This window comes from Schistocerca nitens, chromosome 9 (assembly GCF_023898315.1).
Source record: "Schistocerca nitens isolate TAMUIC-IGC-003100 chromosome 9, iqSchNite1.1, whole genome shotgun sequence".
Classification (NCBI taxonomy): domain Eukaryota; kingdom Metazoa; phylum Arthropoda; class Insecta; order Orthoptera; family Acrididae; genus Schistocerca; species Schistocerca nitens.
This window is the reverse complement of record NC_064622.1, coordinates 309,791,028-309,808,682: the sequence shown is the minus strand read 5'-3', so window position 1 is coordinate 309,808,682 and position 17,655 is coordinate 309,791,028. Positions and strand designations below refer to the sequence as shown.

The 17,655-nt window shown below is 40.7% G+C and overlaps 1 non-coding gene across 1 annotated transcript; it reads left to right on the top strand.

Moving 5' to 3' along the window:
• The first annotated feature begins 4,930 nt into the window (after positions 1–4,930).
• Trnaa-agc (transfer RNA alanine (anticodon AGC)) lies at positions 4,931–5,003 on the top strand. The gene has a single exon. It is a non-coding gene; the product is annotated as a tRNA-Ala (tRNA).
• The last annotated feature ends 12,652 nt before the right edge of the window (positions 5,004–17,655 follow it).

Sequence of the window (17,655 nt, the reverse complement as noted above, 5' to 3'; positions counted from 1 at the left end):
TGATTTGCGAAATCAAATAACCGTGAATATTACTGCAGTGACGGATATGTCAATATTCATTAAGCATACATGCTTGTTAGAATTTACGTTATGCATCCGTGGCAAGGTGTAGGTTATTTGACAGCTGTGTTTTGGGTGTCACAGATTGAAAGAATTGCCGCGTCGAGTGGCCGAGCGGTTTGAGATGCCATTTCACGGATTGCGCGGCCCCTCCCTCGGGCATCAAATGGCTCTGAGCACTATGGGACTCAACTGCTGTGGTCATAAGTCCCCTAGAACTTAGAACTACTTAATCCTAACTAACCTAAGGACAGCACACAACACCCAGCCATCACGAGGCAGAGAAAATCCCTGACCCCGCCGGGAATCGAACCCGGGAACCCGGGCGTGGGAAGCGAGAACGCTACCGCACGACCACGAGATGCGGGCCTCGGTGAGTGTGTTGTTCTTAGCATAAGTTAGTTTAAGTAGTGTGTAAGTCTAGGGGCCGATGACCTCAGTAGTTCGGTCCCTTAGGAATTCACACATTTGAACATCTGAACTGAAAGAACTCAGATGTTTGTTGATGTCTTACCTGATGACTGCTATTGTTGCTCCGCGCCCTTCTGAATTTCACGAGTTTCAAGATCTTGCTGAATGGGGACGGGAATATTCATGTTGCTCGCCAGCTGCCTCGTCTCAGACTGTTACTCAGCAACGCCGTGGCCGGCTGCAGGAACATAAGTATTGTTGAGAACTACGGCACGTCGCCGTATATTACTTAATCTAAGAGAATATGCGAAAAATAATAACTGCAAAATTAAGGAAACTACCCAGCGATATTAACAGGGCGTAACTAGACTGAGACGACCGCGGCAATGCCCCCAGGATAATGTAACCATAGAAAGATGAATAAAGAAAAATTAAAATGGAAAGAAAAGTGTAAAAATTATAGTAAAATCAGTCAAGAGAAGTCTTCCGTTATGTTAAAATAATGAAGGAATGCTTTGGTAATCATTCTGACGTAAAGACATGTGAATCGCTTACCCTCTTTGCCCACGTCAAAGATCAGTCTGCATTAGAACTCAAACAGCAGTTAATTGATTCTGTGGAACCAAAGGAACTGCCAGAAACTACGGATACATTGGCAAACTACTATGGTGAAATCACCTGAGAAATAATCCAGAAAAAATGAAAGTATGCGCATTCCACATGCCTGATAGAGAACCCTCAAGACAGTCGGAAACAGAACGCAAGAAATCTAATTGCGTGAGAGTAAGCCTAGACAGCACACTGTCATTAAAAAAAAAAACACTGTACTGACCTGAAAAGAAAAATGTGTGAATGGAATGATATTATTCGTAAACTGACTGGCTCAACATTGGGGGCACAGTCTGTAGTCCTTCCAGTGTCAACCGTGGGACTCTGTTTTGCAGCCAGAGAAAGTGTGACATTAGTATCAGAAGGCGTCTTGCCACTCCAAATAAGTAGACGTCGCTTGAAATGAGAGTGCCAGGATTGTCACCGGATGCCTGAGCCCTACACTTTAATGTTTTGGAGTGCATTTATTTTTTCTGATTTTACATTTATTGGAACTTGGTAGACGGCGGAAGTCAGTTCACTGCCTTAAGCAGTGCTGTAGAATAAGACGGGAGCGAATAGAAGCTGGTTCCCACAGTGGCAACGGCGCGCCTCCAGACTTCCAAACTGGCCCTCCACTGAGTCGTGTTTGGCTTTCGTACCGTGCAGCTGCCAACATGCAGGAATTTGCAGGAATTTGGAGTCCTTGAACTGACTGACCCGACCAAATGTTATGTGTTAACAAATACAATAATGTCATACCCCTGCAGATGGAATTTTAAAATCGTTTGAATAAATAATTAGTGTAACTGAAGTGGATCTCTCTAAATTAATTATAGATATTAAAAATTTAGGGTCATTTTTGGAATGACTAGTATCAGGAAGAATCCTTTGGGTCATAACATCTTCACTATAATAATGACTGCAGTAAACCAGTTAATTCAGCAAACAAATGACCACTGTTAACTTACTGAAGATGTACTAAGGGCTACAACGTTTTACGATGTAAGCAAGAGATTTCGGCTGCGCTCCAATCTCGCCAGTCGGCCATGGTGCTCATTCGGACCTTATCCTTGTACGATAGTCGGCTTTGCCATGCTGTCAGATTTTATTTACTTTTTGAGAGGAATCGTTTCATAATACTAAACTGTTACTATTTTATGTTATTAGCAAATAAACATATGATAATGGGACCCTGGCAGTTATTTCATACAAATTAGCTTCCCACACCACTATTTAGAATCGCAAATCGCCCGCTTGCATCTTCTGGAGAATCCACTGCGCAACAAGAGCTGCTTCGAGGTACATCATCTTCGAGAGCTTCACCCTATCTGGTGATTCAATAAGACAATCCATAAAATGGTCATCTTGTAAGTAGGCTGTTTAGGTTTTTATGTTGGTAACGCCACGTGGTGCTCTGTATGAAAATCGCTGACTGCGCTGTCTGTAGTCTGTGGCTGGTTGGACTCATTGTTGGAATATTCGCTAGTGTAGTGTTGGGCAATTGGATGTGGACAGCGCGTGGCGTTGGGCAGTTGGACGTGAGCTGCTAGCAGTGGTGGATGTGGGGAGAGAGATACCAGAGTTTTGAGCGGACAATCTGGACGTGTGTCCATCAGAAAAAGTAAATTTTTTTAGTTGGATGTCACACACACACACATATATAACTTTTGAACGCTATTAAGGTAAATACATTGTTTGTTCTCTAACAAAATCTTTCATTTTCTATGCCTATCAGTGGTTAGTTCCTTCAGTAGTTAGAATCTTTTATTTAGCTGGCAGTTTTGGCGTTTGCTGTATTGCAGTAGTTCGAGTAACGAAGATTTTTGTGAGGTAAGTGATTCATGAAAGGTATAGAATAAGTAAAAAGAGAAAAATCTGAGTACGTTCAGTTTTGCTCAGCTGTTTGAAAATCAGATAACGTAAAAGTTTACCAGCGCTGTCATTCTTAATTTTTCAAAGGGGACGTTCCAATCTTAACCAGCGCAGTTTCGGGTGGGAAGGCTAGACCAGTACACTGTACATCATCTATACTACCTTCGACATAATCGTGGCTTAACTGAAAAACTATGGTAGTTTGGAAGCGTGAGGGGATTGTGCAATCTGTCCACAAAACTTAAACCTCGGCGGCCACAGCGCCAAGAAACATCAGAAGGAAAATAGCCAGTGAACTAGAGAAGAAAAAGCAGCAAATCGACCCATGGCACTTAATATAAAGCCACCAAACATCTCCAACTCGTCTTAGGTCGAGGAAGAGTTTCATCCCAAGAAGCTAGAAGACCAACGTGAGACACGAGGCGTATTTTCTGGTTGGACAAAATTTGCGCTGGAAAGAGGAAATCACAGAAGGGCAGAAGCTACAGTATAGTACATAGGGACCGCCAGATAGATTAAGTATAGCAGTCGCAAAATGAACATGGTTAATTGGGGCCACTCTGATGATGACTGGTACGATTGAACAATTGTTCATGTGCCCCAGGATGGAGTTCGTTTGCTCAGCGGGAGATCTGTTTTTACTCAGAGACAAGGACATTAAAGCTGCAGAGTTTTGGAAAAAGAGAGCTTAGATATTCTCTCCGGGTCACGGAAAGTAGAAAAAGTAATCTATGAGCAAGTGTTTCAGCCAAGTCTATGATAGAGATCCACCAAGAGTTGCGTGTACAACGGCGTGAAACAAGGCTCAAGTTATAATTTGGATTTAGTCCTTAAAGGCGCCATAGAGGCTAAGAGCCTTGATTAAGAAGTAGTACCGTATTTTCAAACAGCTTGGAATGTCTACTGAAGTTTTAGACACCTACTGTTGTAGAATTTAAGACCTTAGTATGAGCACTTCCTCGGTAACGCTAAAGACACCAGATCTAGCTCGATGGGCTGGCAGATATGAAACTTAAGGGGCCGTTCACTGACATTCTTAAGGCTCTGATGAACACAATTGATAAGGGTAGGGAACGTAACGAACGGGTCTTAAAAATGTAATCTTAACATTTTAAGATTCAATGTAAACCTACTGGAAAGAAATAATATAGCAGCTAGTGCCATGTAATTAGAGAGTATGGACGTTGCAGCAGTGAGTGAGCTCTTAAGAATGGCGCTACCAGAAATGAAGGAAGGGTGATTAGGTTCTAACATCCCGCCAACGACGAGATCATTAGAAAAGGAACACAAACCCTGGTGGAATAAGCACGAGTAAGTAAAGCTGCCCTGTTCTTTTCAAAGGAACCATCACAGCATTTGCGTCAAATAATGTTTTATATGGGGCGGGGGGACACGGAAAACCTCAAACTGGACGTGTACAGGAGGATTTGAATTGCTGTCTCCCGGAATGTTGTCCAGCGTATTACTACGGTTGCTGTCGGAATTTTCTAAGTGTCATACGATAAACTGCTTGACGATAATTTAGCGTCTATGAAAGAAGGGGCAACGAGTGTAAATTCCCTTCAAGGGAATTAAAACAACAGAGAAACATTTCGACGAGCTTTACAAAGAGAGAGACTAACAAAACCTACGTTTCTAGCATTTTTAGACTTACAGAAAGCTTTTGACAATATTGACTGGAATATTCTCTTTCAAATCCTGAAGGTGCTATGGGTCAAATACAGGGAGCGAAAGGCTATTTACAATTTGAACTTGAAATTGTAGCAACAATTTACTATACAATTATTGACAACATCTATTCGCAATTAAATACCTGGTTTTGAGGAATGATACAGTATATATAATTAAATGTTTCCCTGAGACATTTAAGTCTCTTTTTATTATCTACGATAATGATGGAAGCAGAAGTGACAATATGTAAGGGAAAAATGAATTGAAGGTTGTATTGGGGAGGACACTCAGCGTAAGCAGTTTGTGCAGCAATATTGACCATCGTGCTGCGGTGGTGTAATGGTCAGCATTTCTACCTAGCAAACAAGAAGACCTGGGTTCGAGTCCCAGCTGCAGCACAACTTCTAATTCATTTCATCTGCTTACATCATTATCGTAGATACAGTATATGTTATGGACACATACATAGAAGTATAACTTTTTTTTAGAAATGCTGCCTGCAACGAAGACGTTAAAAATGGATTGAGGATGGAGGTGTGCTAGGGTAGTCAATGCAGTTGTGCAAAGCCTTTTGTGTCCTCGTCAACACTGCAGTATTCTTGTACCATAGGAATCAAGGCAGAGGATGTAGTTTAGTTGCTGGTACCCTCTTTCTACAACACAACTACACACATATATTAACAGAGTTCTTTATAACAGATAGCTGCTACTTAACGTAAAGTCCATGTGTAGTGGTAAAAGCTGTTCCATTATAGTCCACATTATACTCACTGTTGGTGAAGTAGAAGTCCCACTACGCGATGTATCACTGACATAAAGTAGGATGCGAGTAGTGTGCAAGTGACTGAGGTAGTGATTGAGACTGGGACTGAGCCGTCTGGTCAGCAACGGCGATCTAAATACTTGCGCTCGAGAGGGCGTTGGCAGCACGTTTCTTGCAAGTGTGTCTTTGCCTCTCTTTTGATAGGAGCGCTTGATCCAGCGCCTACCTACTATCGATATTTTTGCAACGTCTTTGCCAACTGGTGTGCTGGTGACAGCTCTTGCCAGCACAAAGCCACTGTGTCTGGATGATGTAGTGGTTAGCACATCTGCCTAGTGAGCAGCAGATCCAGGTTCGAATCCCGGTCTTGGTATAAATTTTCCTCCTCTACTTCAGTCTGTGTATATACATCACAGATGTATCAAACCTGAAAAGTTTTCTGGAACCATATAGTTTCATTTGATTAAAACAGCTGCACTTGAGTTTCAGGCAGGATTCCCCATTTCTTTTGGTGCTGATGTGCTCCGATACAGTTTGAAAGCCTCTGCAAATCTATTCGAGTTAAGGGGTAATACCAAGGGGGCTGAGGTGTAAATAGAAATTTGGATTGAGGAGGGAAGCGTGCTAGGGTAGCCCATGCAGTTGTGCAAAGCCACTGTGTCAGGGTGATGTAGTGGTTAGCGCATCTGCCTAGTGGACAGGAGACCTGGTTTCGAGTCTTGGTCTTGGAACAAATTTTCATTCGTCACTTTAGTTGTCATACATACATCATAGATGTTTCAGACTTGAAAAAGTCTCTGTAACTATATAGTTCCATTTCCCAAAAATGAAATTTTTCAGTGACATTTAGCTTCTGTTTCCAGTAGGGAAAATATTGATATTAACTTTCTTTAAACCGGTCCTTATGTAACAGGTGCGGCCGTGGAAACGGGCGGTTTGGTAACCTTGAAAATAGCACATTACGTCAGGAACGACAAACCTGGACTGGTGCTGGTGCCATCTGGTAACAAACCATTGCCATTGACGCTGATACCGATATTCAGTCGAGATGGCGTCGTGGACCGCTCAACAACACGCTGTCGCCGTGAAGATGTTTTACAAAAACAACGACGGCTACGTGGCCGCGTAGCGTGTATTTCGTGCTCACTTTACAATCTCGTATGTCATGTCCCGCCACGTGGAGTGGCCGCGCGGTTTGAGATGCCATGTCACGGATTGTGCAGCCCCTCCCGGCGGAGGTTCGAGTCCTCCGTCGGGCAAGGGTGTGTGTGTCGTTCTTAGCATAAGTTAGTTTAAGTAGTGTGTAAGTCTAGGGACCGATGACGTCAGCAGTTTGGTCCCTTACGAATTCACATACATTTAAAAAAAATTTTGTCGTGCTCCAGGTCCGTCGTCACAAGCTATGGAAGTGTGAGCACAGAACTTTGAGGAAACGGGTGATACGGAGTGAAAGAGGGATGGAAGCGCAAAACTAGAGAATGTTGTAACAGTAGATGAAGCCTTCAATCGACGTCCCAGACGTTCCGCATACAAGTATGCGCTGGAACTTGACATATCGGATCACTGTGTACGGCGAATATTGCTCAAGGAACTGCAGTATCACCCGTACGAAATTCAGACAGTGCAAAAAGTGAATGCGGACGATCTTACTTCTGATATTGGTCACTGAAAATCTTGAAATGCTTCATTAAACGCCACTTCACAGTCGGAAAGTGGTAGTGTAGTGCAGCGTATCGTTACTGAGACGGGCTATCTGGTTTGGAAATACCATCATTAGGGTAAAAGTTGCTGTGAGTGGTCACAGACTAGCACGATGCGTGCCAGAAATGATGAGAAATTTTAACCTCCAGAACTCAAAGTAGTGCCTCGTACATCTCTCAAGAACGTGCCCTGAGGACTTCGGGCCGCGCGGAGTAGCCGCGCGGTCTTGGGCGCCTTGCCACGGTTCGCGCAGCTCTCCCCGTCGGAGGTTCGAGTCCTCCCTCGAGCATGGCTTTGTGTATTGTCCTTAGCGTAAGTTAGTTTAAGCTCGATTAAGTAGTGTATAAGCCTAGGGATCGATGACCTCGCAGTTTGGTCCCATAGGAAATAAAAAAAGGACTGGACTCCGAGATCCAACTTTCAGCTCAGAACCTACGAATATTCTTCAACCCTCTACTCAGTATCTATCCCGCTGTAGAAGTGTAGATAAAATTATAGATACAGCGGCACACACAGAGGCGCAGAAACATTCGTTCTTCACACGTCCCATCCGCAGATGGAACAGGGTCTGACTTTAATTTATGTTTCAATAAAAAATAACCTCTATCACGCAGTTTATAGTGATTCGCAGAGCATATATGAAGATATATAAACTCAGCAGTGGCAGGATGGAAATTAGAAACGGAGGAGGGAGAGGGGACTGCATTTTGTACACTTGTCCCACGACCAAATGACTCTTATTGCGCCCCTGGTAGTCATGTAAAAGTTGATCTAGGAGAGATATATAAAAAGCACCATGATAGGAGTAGCCTCTGATTTTTCTTCAATGTGCTACTTTCTTTCTGATTGTAAGTGATGTGTACTTCTTGTCTCTTTAGGCAAAAATATTGGGTGTAAGGTCATCTTTAGGACTGTTAATTACAAATAAATTAATTAAAGGTGGTTTACAACATCCACTTCTATGTTAACGTCAATGTGATTCATTCCACGTACAAGGGTGGTTAGATAAGTTTGGAAAATTTCACAACGGAATTGAATAGTGTGGTGTCACCGCTAGACACCACACTTACTAGGTGGTAACTTAAATCGGCCGCGGTCCTGTTGTACATGTCGGACCCGCGTGTCGCCACCGTGGGATCGCAAACCTAGCGCCACCACAAGGCAGGTCTCGAGAGACTGAGGAGACCTCGTCCCCAGTTGTACGGACAACATAGCTAGCGATTGGACGTGCTAAGCCTTGCTCTCATTTGCCGAGAGATAGACAGTAGAATAGCCCTCTGCTAAGTTAAATGGCGACCACCTAGCAAGGCGCCATTTGTATCAGTGCCAATAGCTTACGAGTATGCAGGATAGATGTATTCCAACAAGAGAATAAAGTTAAGTATTAAAAAAGCTACGTATTTTTCTTTAGTGCATTTATAAGTCTCATGTTCCAGACTTCACGCCCGTCTGCGTTAGCCTTGCGTGCCCTATCGGCTACAGCATTGTGTCTGGGCTGTATGGTCTAGACACAACAAATAGTTTTGTCGCACTTGCGTGGTTCGTAAGCTTGACTGTTCCGAGGATCGTATAAGGAAATTCAACACTATACAGCATACAGCTCATTGTTGACAGCCGTCTGCATTGGTCAGTCTGCCGACTGAGACTGAAAGTGGAGAAAATCGGCTTCATCCTGCTATTGTTTCTTTTCATTTTAAGTGTTTTACTGCCGCAGAAAACAAAGCAGAATTGGACGAAGTTCACGTGGAGTCTGCACGATCACTGAAGATTATTTACTTTTCGATTAAAAAATTTAAACATGGTCGGACAAGCACCAAAGAAGGAAACCAATTACAGTGGTTTTGAGGAATGACGTGCTCTATGTTATAGATGCGTGTGTAGAAATATAACCTTTTTTTACACCTGCTGCCTGTAATAAAGACCTTAAAAATGGAGTGAGGAGGGAGGTGTTATAGAATAGTTAATACAGTAGTGCACAGCCACTGTACCTGGGTGGTGTAGTGGTTAGAACATCTACATAGTGAACAGCAGACCTGGGTTCGAATCCTGGTCTTGGTGCAAATTTTCCTCCACCGTTTCAGTCTATGTATATACATCATAGATGTTTCAAACTTGATAAGGTCCCTGGAAGCATATAGTTTCATTTGATTAAAGCACCTGCGTTTAGGTTTCAGGTAAGATTCCCCACCTCGTTCGATGCTGATGTGCTTCAATACAGTTGAGGGTCCTCTACAGTTCCGTTCGAGTTTAGAGGTAATGCCAAGGGGGGCTGAGGTATAAATGGGAATTTGGACTGAGGAGGGAGGCGTGTGAACCCCGGCCGTCCAACTGAGGTCACAACGAAGGATATCAATGACAATGCTTTAGAGGAATAATATGGTATGTTATAGACACATATGCAGAAGTATAATATTTTTAGATCTGCCTTAAAAATGGGTTGAGGAGGAGTCCAACTGAGATCACCACAATGGAAACCAATGACAAAACCCGTGATAAAGTAATGCAAGACCGCTGAATAAAAATTCATGAGATAGCTGAGACTGTAGGCATCTCAACTGAGCGAGTGCATAATATCCTGCACTGAGAAGTGTCTTTGAAAAAGCTGTGTGTGAGGTAGGGTTGCCAGGTTGTACGTTTTTCCCGTATTCTTACGTTTTTTTTACTATTAATTTCGCCTTACGTTTTTTATTTCCCCGTACAGCACTTTCTTCCGTTTTCTTATCGCAGAACACAACACAATTATTTCCCTTAATATACATATTACAAAAATTCACATTAATTTGGTTATATTTGTTATTATTACCGTTCAGATTTAGATTTTAGGCTCGTCTACGTTTAAGTTGGTACTTCCGACGATCACTCGATCACATAATCGATAATGTTGTCGATATACGTATTTCCGATTCTGATGTGTAGATTAGATTAGAATAGATTAGATTAATACTAGTTCCAAGGAGCATGAATACGATATTTCGTAATGATGTGGAACGAGTGAAATTTTCCAACACATGGCATAATGAAGTTAATTTAACAGCATAATTACGTTAACATAACAACTTTTTTATTTTTTTTTATTTTTTCTTTTTTTATTATAATTTTTTTGTTTGGTTTTTTTCTTTTTTTCTTAATTTATATCTAAAAATTCCTCTATGGAGTAGAGGGAGTTGTCATTCAGAAATTCTTTTAATTTCTTCTTAAATACTTGTTGGTTATCTGTCAGAATTTTGATACTATTTGGTAAGTGACCAAAGACTTTAGTGGCAGTATAATTCACCCCTTTCTGTGCCAAAGTTAGATTTAATCTTGAATAGTGAAGATCATCCTTTCTCCTAGTATTGTAGTTATGCACACTGCTATTACTTTTGAATTGGGTTTGGTTGTCAATAACAAATTTCGTAAGAGAGTATATATACTGAGAAGCTACTGTGAATATCCCTAGATCCTTAAATAAATGTCTGGAGGATGATCTTGGGTGGACTCCAGCTATTATTCTGATTACACGCTTTTGTGCAATAAATACTTTATTCCTCAGTGATGAATGACCCCAAAATATGATGCCATATGCAAGCAATGAGTGAAAATAGTAAGCTAATTTACTAAGATGTTTATCACCAAAATTTGCAATGACCCTTATTGCATAAGTAGCTGAACTCAAACGTTTCAGCAGATCATCAATGTGTTTCTTCCAATTTAATTTCTCATCAATGGACACACCTAAAAATGTTGAATATTCTACCTTAGCTATATATACTTCTGATTAAGGTCTATATTTATTAATGGTGTCATACCATTTACTGTACAGAACTGTATGTACTTTGTCTTATCAAAATTCAGTAAGAGTCCATTTACAAGAAACCACTTATTAATTTTCTGAAAGGCATTATTGACAATCTCATCAGTTAATTCCTGTTTGTCAGGTGTGATTACTATACTTGTATCATCAGCAAAGAGAACTAACTTTGCCTCTTCATGAATATAGAATGGCAAGTCATTAACATATATTAAGAACAACAAAGGACCCAAGACTGACCCTTGTGGAACCCCAATCTTGATAGTTCCCCAGTTTGAGGAATGTGCTGATCTGTGCATATTATGAGAACTGCTTATTTCAACTTTCTGCACTCTTCCAGTTAGGTACAAATTAAACCATTTGTGCACCGTCCCACTCATGCCACAATACTTGAGAGATCACAAAAAATCCCAATGGGTAGTGTTCGGTTATTCAGATCATTCAAAATTTGATTGGTGAAAGCATATATGGCATTTTCTGTTGAAAAACCTTTCTGGAAACCAAACTGACATTTTGTTAGTACTTAATTTTTACAGATATGTGAAGGTACTCTTGAATACATTACTTTCTCATAAATTTTGGATAAAGCTGTTACAAGGGAGATTGGACAGTAATTGTTGACATCGGATCTATCCCCTTTTTTATGCAAAGGTATAACAATAGCATATTTCAGTCTATCAGGGAAAATGCCCTGTTCCAGAGAGCTATTACACAGGTGGCTGAGAATCTTACTTATCTGTTGAGAACAAGCTTTTAGTATTTTACTGGAAATGCCATCAATTCCTGTGAGTTTTTGCTTTTAAGCAAGTTTATTATTTTCCTAATTTCAGAGGGAGAAGTGGGTGAGATTTCAATTGTATCAAATTGCATAGGTATGACCTCTTCAATTAACTGCCTAGCATCTTCTAATGAACACCTGGACCCTACTATATCCACAACATTTAGAAAATGATTATTAAAAATATTTTCAACTTCTGACTTTTTGTTCGAAGTTTTCATTCAATTTGATGGTAATACTGTCTTCCTGTGCTCTTGGTTGACCTGTTTCTCTTTTGATAATATTCCAACTTGTTTTAATTTTATTATCAGAGTTGCTGATTTCAGACATGATACACATACTTCTGGATTTTTTAATAACTTTTCTTAATATAGCACAGTAGTTTTTATAATGTTTGATAGTTTCTGGGTCACTACTCTTTCTTGCTGTCAGATACATTTCCCTTTTCCGGTTACAAGATATTTTTATACCCTTAGTAAGCCATGGTTTGTTACATGGTTTCTTACGAGTAAATTTAACTATTTTCTTGGGGAAGCAGTTTTCAGATGCATTTACAAAAGTGTCATGAAATAAATTATATTTTAAATTGGCATCAGGTTCATGGTACACCTCATCCCAGTCTAACTGCTGTAGGCTTTCCCTGAAATTTGCAGTTGTTAAATCGTTGCCTGAACGTATTACTTTGGAGGACTGTTTAGTACTGCTGAATGGAGCTATGTCATATATTGTAACTAGCTGTGCACCATGATCAGAAAGACCATTTTCAACAGGCTGAGCATTTATCTGGTTAAACTTATCTTTGTCTATAAAGACGTTATCTATCAGTGACCTGCTACAGATGTTTGTAAACTACTAACGTCGTTGCAGTGATAATTTCTTGAATCCATACAGTGGAAAGTCTGTTGTTGTTGTTGTTGTTGTTGTTGTTGTGGTCTTCAGTCCTGAGACTGGTTTGATGCAGCTCTCCATGCTACTCTATCCTGTGCAAGCTTCTTCATCTCCCAGTACCTACTGCAACCTACATCCTTCTGAATCTGTTTAGTGTACTCATCTCTTGGTCTCCCTCTACGATTTTTACCCTCCACGCTGCCCTCCAATTCTAAATTGGTGATCCCTTGATGCCTCAGAACATGTCCTGCCAACCGATCCCTTCTTCTTGTCAAGTTGTGCCACAAACTTCTCTTCTCCCCAATTCTATTCAATACCTCCTCATTAGTACGTGATCTACCCATCTAATCTTCAGCATTCTTCTGTAGCACCACATTTCGAAAGCTTCTATTCTCTTCTTGTCTAAACTATTTATCGTCCATGTTTCACTTCCATACATGGCTACACTCCATACAACTACTTTCAGAAACGACTTCCTGACATTTAAATCTGTACTCGATGTTAACAAGTTTCTTTTCTTCAGAAATGCTTTCCTTGCCATTGCCAGTCTACATTTTATATCTTCTCTACTTCGACCATCATCAGTTACTTAGCTCCCCAAATATCAAAACTCCTTTACTACTTTAAGTATCTCATTTCCTAATCTAATTCCCTTAGCATCGCCCGACTTAATTCGACTACATTCCATTATCCTCGTTTTGCTTTTATCGATGTTCATCTTATATCCTCCTTTCAAGACACTGTCCATTCCATTCAACTGCTCTTCCAAGTCCTTTGCTGTCTCTGACAGAATTACAATATCATCGGCGAACCTCAAAGTTTTTATTTCTTCTCCATGGATTTTAATACCTACTCCGAATTTTTCTTTTGTTTCCTTTACTTCTTGCTCAATATTCAGATTGAATAACATCAGGGAGAGGCTACAACCCTGTCTCACTCCCTTCCCAACCACTGCGTCCCTTTCATGTCCCTCGACTCTTATAACCACCACCTGGTTTCTGTACAAATTGCTAATACCCTTTCGCTCCCTGTATTTTACCCCTGCCACCTTCAGAATTTGAAAGAGATTATTCCAGTCAACATTGTCAAAATCTTTCTCCAACCCTACAAATGCTAGAAACGTAGGTTTGCCTTTTCTTAATCTAGCTTCTAAGATAAGTCGTATAGTCAGTATTGTCTCACGTGTTCCCATATTTCTACGGAATCCAAACTGATCTTCCCCGAGGTCGGCTTCTACCAGTTTTCCATTCGTCTGTACAGAATTCGCGTTAGTATTTTGCAGCCGTGACTGATTAAACTGATAGTTCGGTAATTTTCACATCTGTCAGCGCCTGCTTTCTTTGGGATTGGAATTACTATATTCTTCTTGAAGTCTGAGGGTATTTCGCCTGTCTCATACATTTTGCTCACCAGATGGTAGAGCTTTGTCAGGACTGGCTCTCCCAAGGCTGTCAGTAGTTCTAATGGAATGTTGTCTACTCCCGGGACCTTGTTTCGACTTAGGTCTTTCAGTGCTCTATCAAATTCTTCACGCAGTATCATATCTCCCATTTCATCTTCTGGAAAGTCTAGTTTTCTTAATTTACTTTTGTTCAAGAATTGTAATGAGTTCACCAGCGAAGAAGAAACGCGGCAAGCAACAGCAGTACAGTCAAGTGTACATAAAGAAATGGGAAGATACTTTCGCGTGGGTTAGGCATGGTTTAACTTCTGATAAACATGCTTTTTGTACGTTGTGAAAGAAGGAATTCAGCGTTTCTCATGGTGGACAATTTGATCTCAAGCGATACGCTCAGTACGAAGGACATCAGTTAAAGGAGAAAGCAAGTAGTCAAACCACGAAAGTTTCCAAATATTTTGTGAACTCTTAATAAATCTGAAGCCAACGTTGTCATAGCTTGTGAGTTAGGACTTTTGTATCACACAGTCAAACGCAACCTAAGTTATTCAAGTTTGGATTGTAGCAATAAATTGACGTCATGTATATTCACAGATTCAGAAACCGCTGTAAAACTTTCCTGTGGCAAAACGAAGGCAGAAATGTTGGTGAAAAACGTATTAGCACCTAAAAGTGTCAGTGATGTTGTTAGTATTCTAAAATCTCCTGAAAATTGTAAGTTTTTCTCAGTAGCAACAGACGCTTCGAATAGAGGCAACAGAAAGATGTTCCCAATTTTTATAAGATACTTTGAACCTTTAGTAGGTATAGGCCTACAGAACGAGTTGTTCAGATTTATTGAACAGCCCGATGAAACTTATAATGCAGTGGCAAAGTTAATTGTTGATAGTCTGGAGAGCCATTCACTAAATATTAATAATTTAACTGCATATAGTGCTCACAATGCTAATGTGAATTTTGGCAGGAAATAACCTGTTTATCAATTACTGCTTTCCATAAATTCCAACCTGCAGAAAGCCAGTTGTTCAAACCACATGGTTCATAATGCGATGAAGCATGCTATGGAAGAGATGGAAATGGATGTAGAGAATCTTGTTTTGAAGATCTATAATCATTTCTCAGTATCAGCTAAAAGGCGTGAGTAACTGAAATTACTTTTTGAATTTATGGATTTTGAGCGGTCTGAGATATTAAGGCATGTGCCCACAAGATGGCTGTCCTTAACTCCCGCCATTAACAGATTGATTGAGTGCTGGCCAGCTATAAAGAGCTATTTCAGGAGCATTGATGCCTGTCCAAAGCAACTTGCATCAGTATTTTTAGCTGAAGACCCACTGAAAGGAATTATTCCTGAAATTTACTTGCATTTTGTGTCAAATATAGGAGGTCAAATGCAAACAGTATCCAGATACCTGGAGAAAAGGGAGCTAAGCATCATTGAATCACATAACAGTCTGTGCATGATGAATAAGAAGATGACACAAAGAAAGAAGGATAAATTCTATGGGAGTGAAACCAAGAAATTAATGGGAGAGATTTCATCAACATATCTTAATAAGATTTAATTTGAATTTGATTCTTTCTATGACACATTGTTGAAATATCTTGAAAACCATTATGACTTCTCAGCTAGCAATAAGTATGCAAGGTTGGAAACTCTTTCTTTGAATGGAGAATTACAATATTGTGATTTTGAATTTGCAGTGGAAACACTTAATCTACAAGACAGGACCAACCTGGATCAGCTATATGAAGAATATTGTGAAGTGAAAGATAACTTTACTAACTGCATCACTAAAGATCGTGATGTTGCGTCTAAGTGGGTAAAATTCTTCACACTAGTGCCTAAACAAAAAGTGACAAATATCTCTCGGCTCATATGTTTTATACTAAGCATGCCAGGTTCAAATGCATATGTGGAACGAGTGTTTTCGATGATGAAGAACAAGTGGACTGATGTTAGGAACAGGTGTTCACCAGAACTTATAAAATCAGAGCTTCAAAATAGTAATAAATTTTGACATGTCCTGCAAAGATTTTTTTAAGCAGCTAAAGAATGACAGTACATTCCTACATAAGGCTAAATCAGTTTCAAAATACCATAGTGATATGAAGGAATAGGGCTTAAGATGTAAATGTGAGCTATTTTTGATTGCAAATGGCATTTAATAAAAATTAAAAAATGTGTCCATGAAAAATCTTCCTTTTTTTGTGAAGAAAGTGGCAACCCTAGTGTGAGGTGAGTGTCGTGATTGCTCACCGTCTACCAAAAGCACATCCAACATAACATTTCAACATATCGTGTGGCTATGCTTGATAGCTATCCGCAAGACTTTTTGCGCCTATATGTGACTGTTGATGAAACCTGGGTGCGCCATTGCTCACCAGAGTCAAAACGTGGACAAAGGGTGGTGAAAGCGCATTGAGGAAGGCAAAGATTATTTTGTCAGCTGGTAAGGTGATGGCCACTGTTTGTTGGGATTTACGAGGAATAATCCTCATAGACTACTTGGAAAAAGGCAGAACCACAACTGGACCCTATAATGCTTCATTGTCAGATCGTTTTAAACTTGGGTTAGCTGAAAAATGACCAAAGTTCGCACACAAAAAAGTGTTCTTTTACTAGGATAATTCTCCGGCCTACCGCAACAGCGATAACAATTTCGAATGTACATGAATTAGGCTTTGAGTTAGTTCTTTATCCACTGGGTTCACCAGATTCAACCTCAAGTAACTTTTTCCTTTTCCCTAACTTGAAACTTTGGCTTGCTGGGAAGAAATTATCATCAAATGGTTCAAATGGCTGTGAGCACTATGGGACTTAACATCTGAGGTCATCAGTCCTCTAGATCTCAGAACTACTTAAACCTAACTAGCCTAAGGACATCACACACAACCAAGCTCGAGGCAGGATTCGAACCTGCGACCGTAGCGGTCGCGCGGTTTCAGACTGAAGCGCCTAGAACCGCTCGGCCACGTAGGCCGGCTTATCATCAAATAAAGAAGTGATAATATTAATACACTGAAGCGACAAAGAAACTAATATAAGCATGCGTATCCAAATACAGAGATATGTAAACAGGTAGAATACTGCGCTGCGGTCGGCAACGCCTATGTAAGACGTCTGGCGCAGTTGTTAGATCGGTTATTGCTACTACAATTGGAGGTCATCATGATTTTCCACGAGTGTTCCGTGAGTATCAGGAATTCGGTGAAACATCAAATCTTCGATATCGCTGCGGCCAGAAACAGTTCCTACAAGAATGGGACCAACGACGACTCAAGAGAATCTTTTAAGTGTAAAAGAAGTGCAACTCTTCCGCAAATTGCTGCAGATTTCAATGCTGAGCTGTCAACAAGTGTCAGCGTGCGAACCATTCAACGAAACATCATCGATACGGGCTTTCGGAGTCGAAGGCCCACTTGTGTATCCTCGATGACTGCACGATAGAAAGCTTTACGCCTAGCCTGGGTCCGTCAACGCCGACTTATGACTGTTGATGAGCGGAAACATATTGCCAAGTCGGACGAGTCTCATTTCAAACTGTAGCGAGCGGATTGACGCGTACGGGTATGGAGACAACCTCGTGAATCCATGGACACTGCATGTCAGTATGGGACTGTTCAAGCTGGTGGAGGCTCTTTAATGTTGTGGAGCGTGTGCAGTTGGGACCCCTGATACATCTAGATGCGACTCAGACAGGTGACACGTACGTAAGCATCCTTTCAGG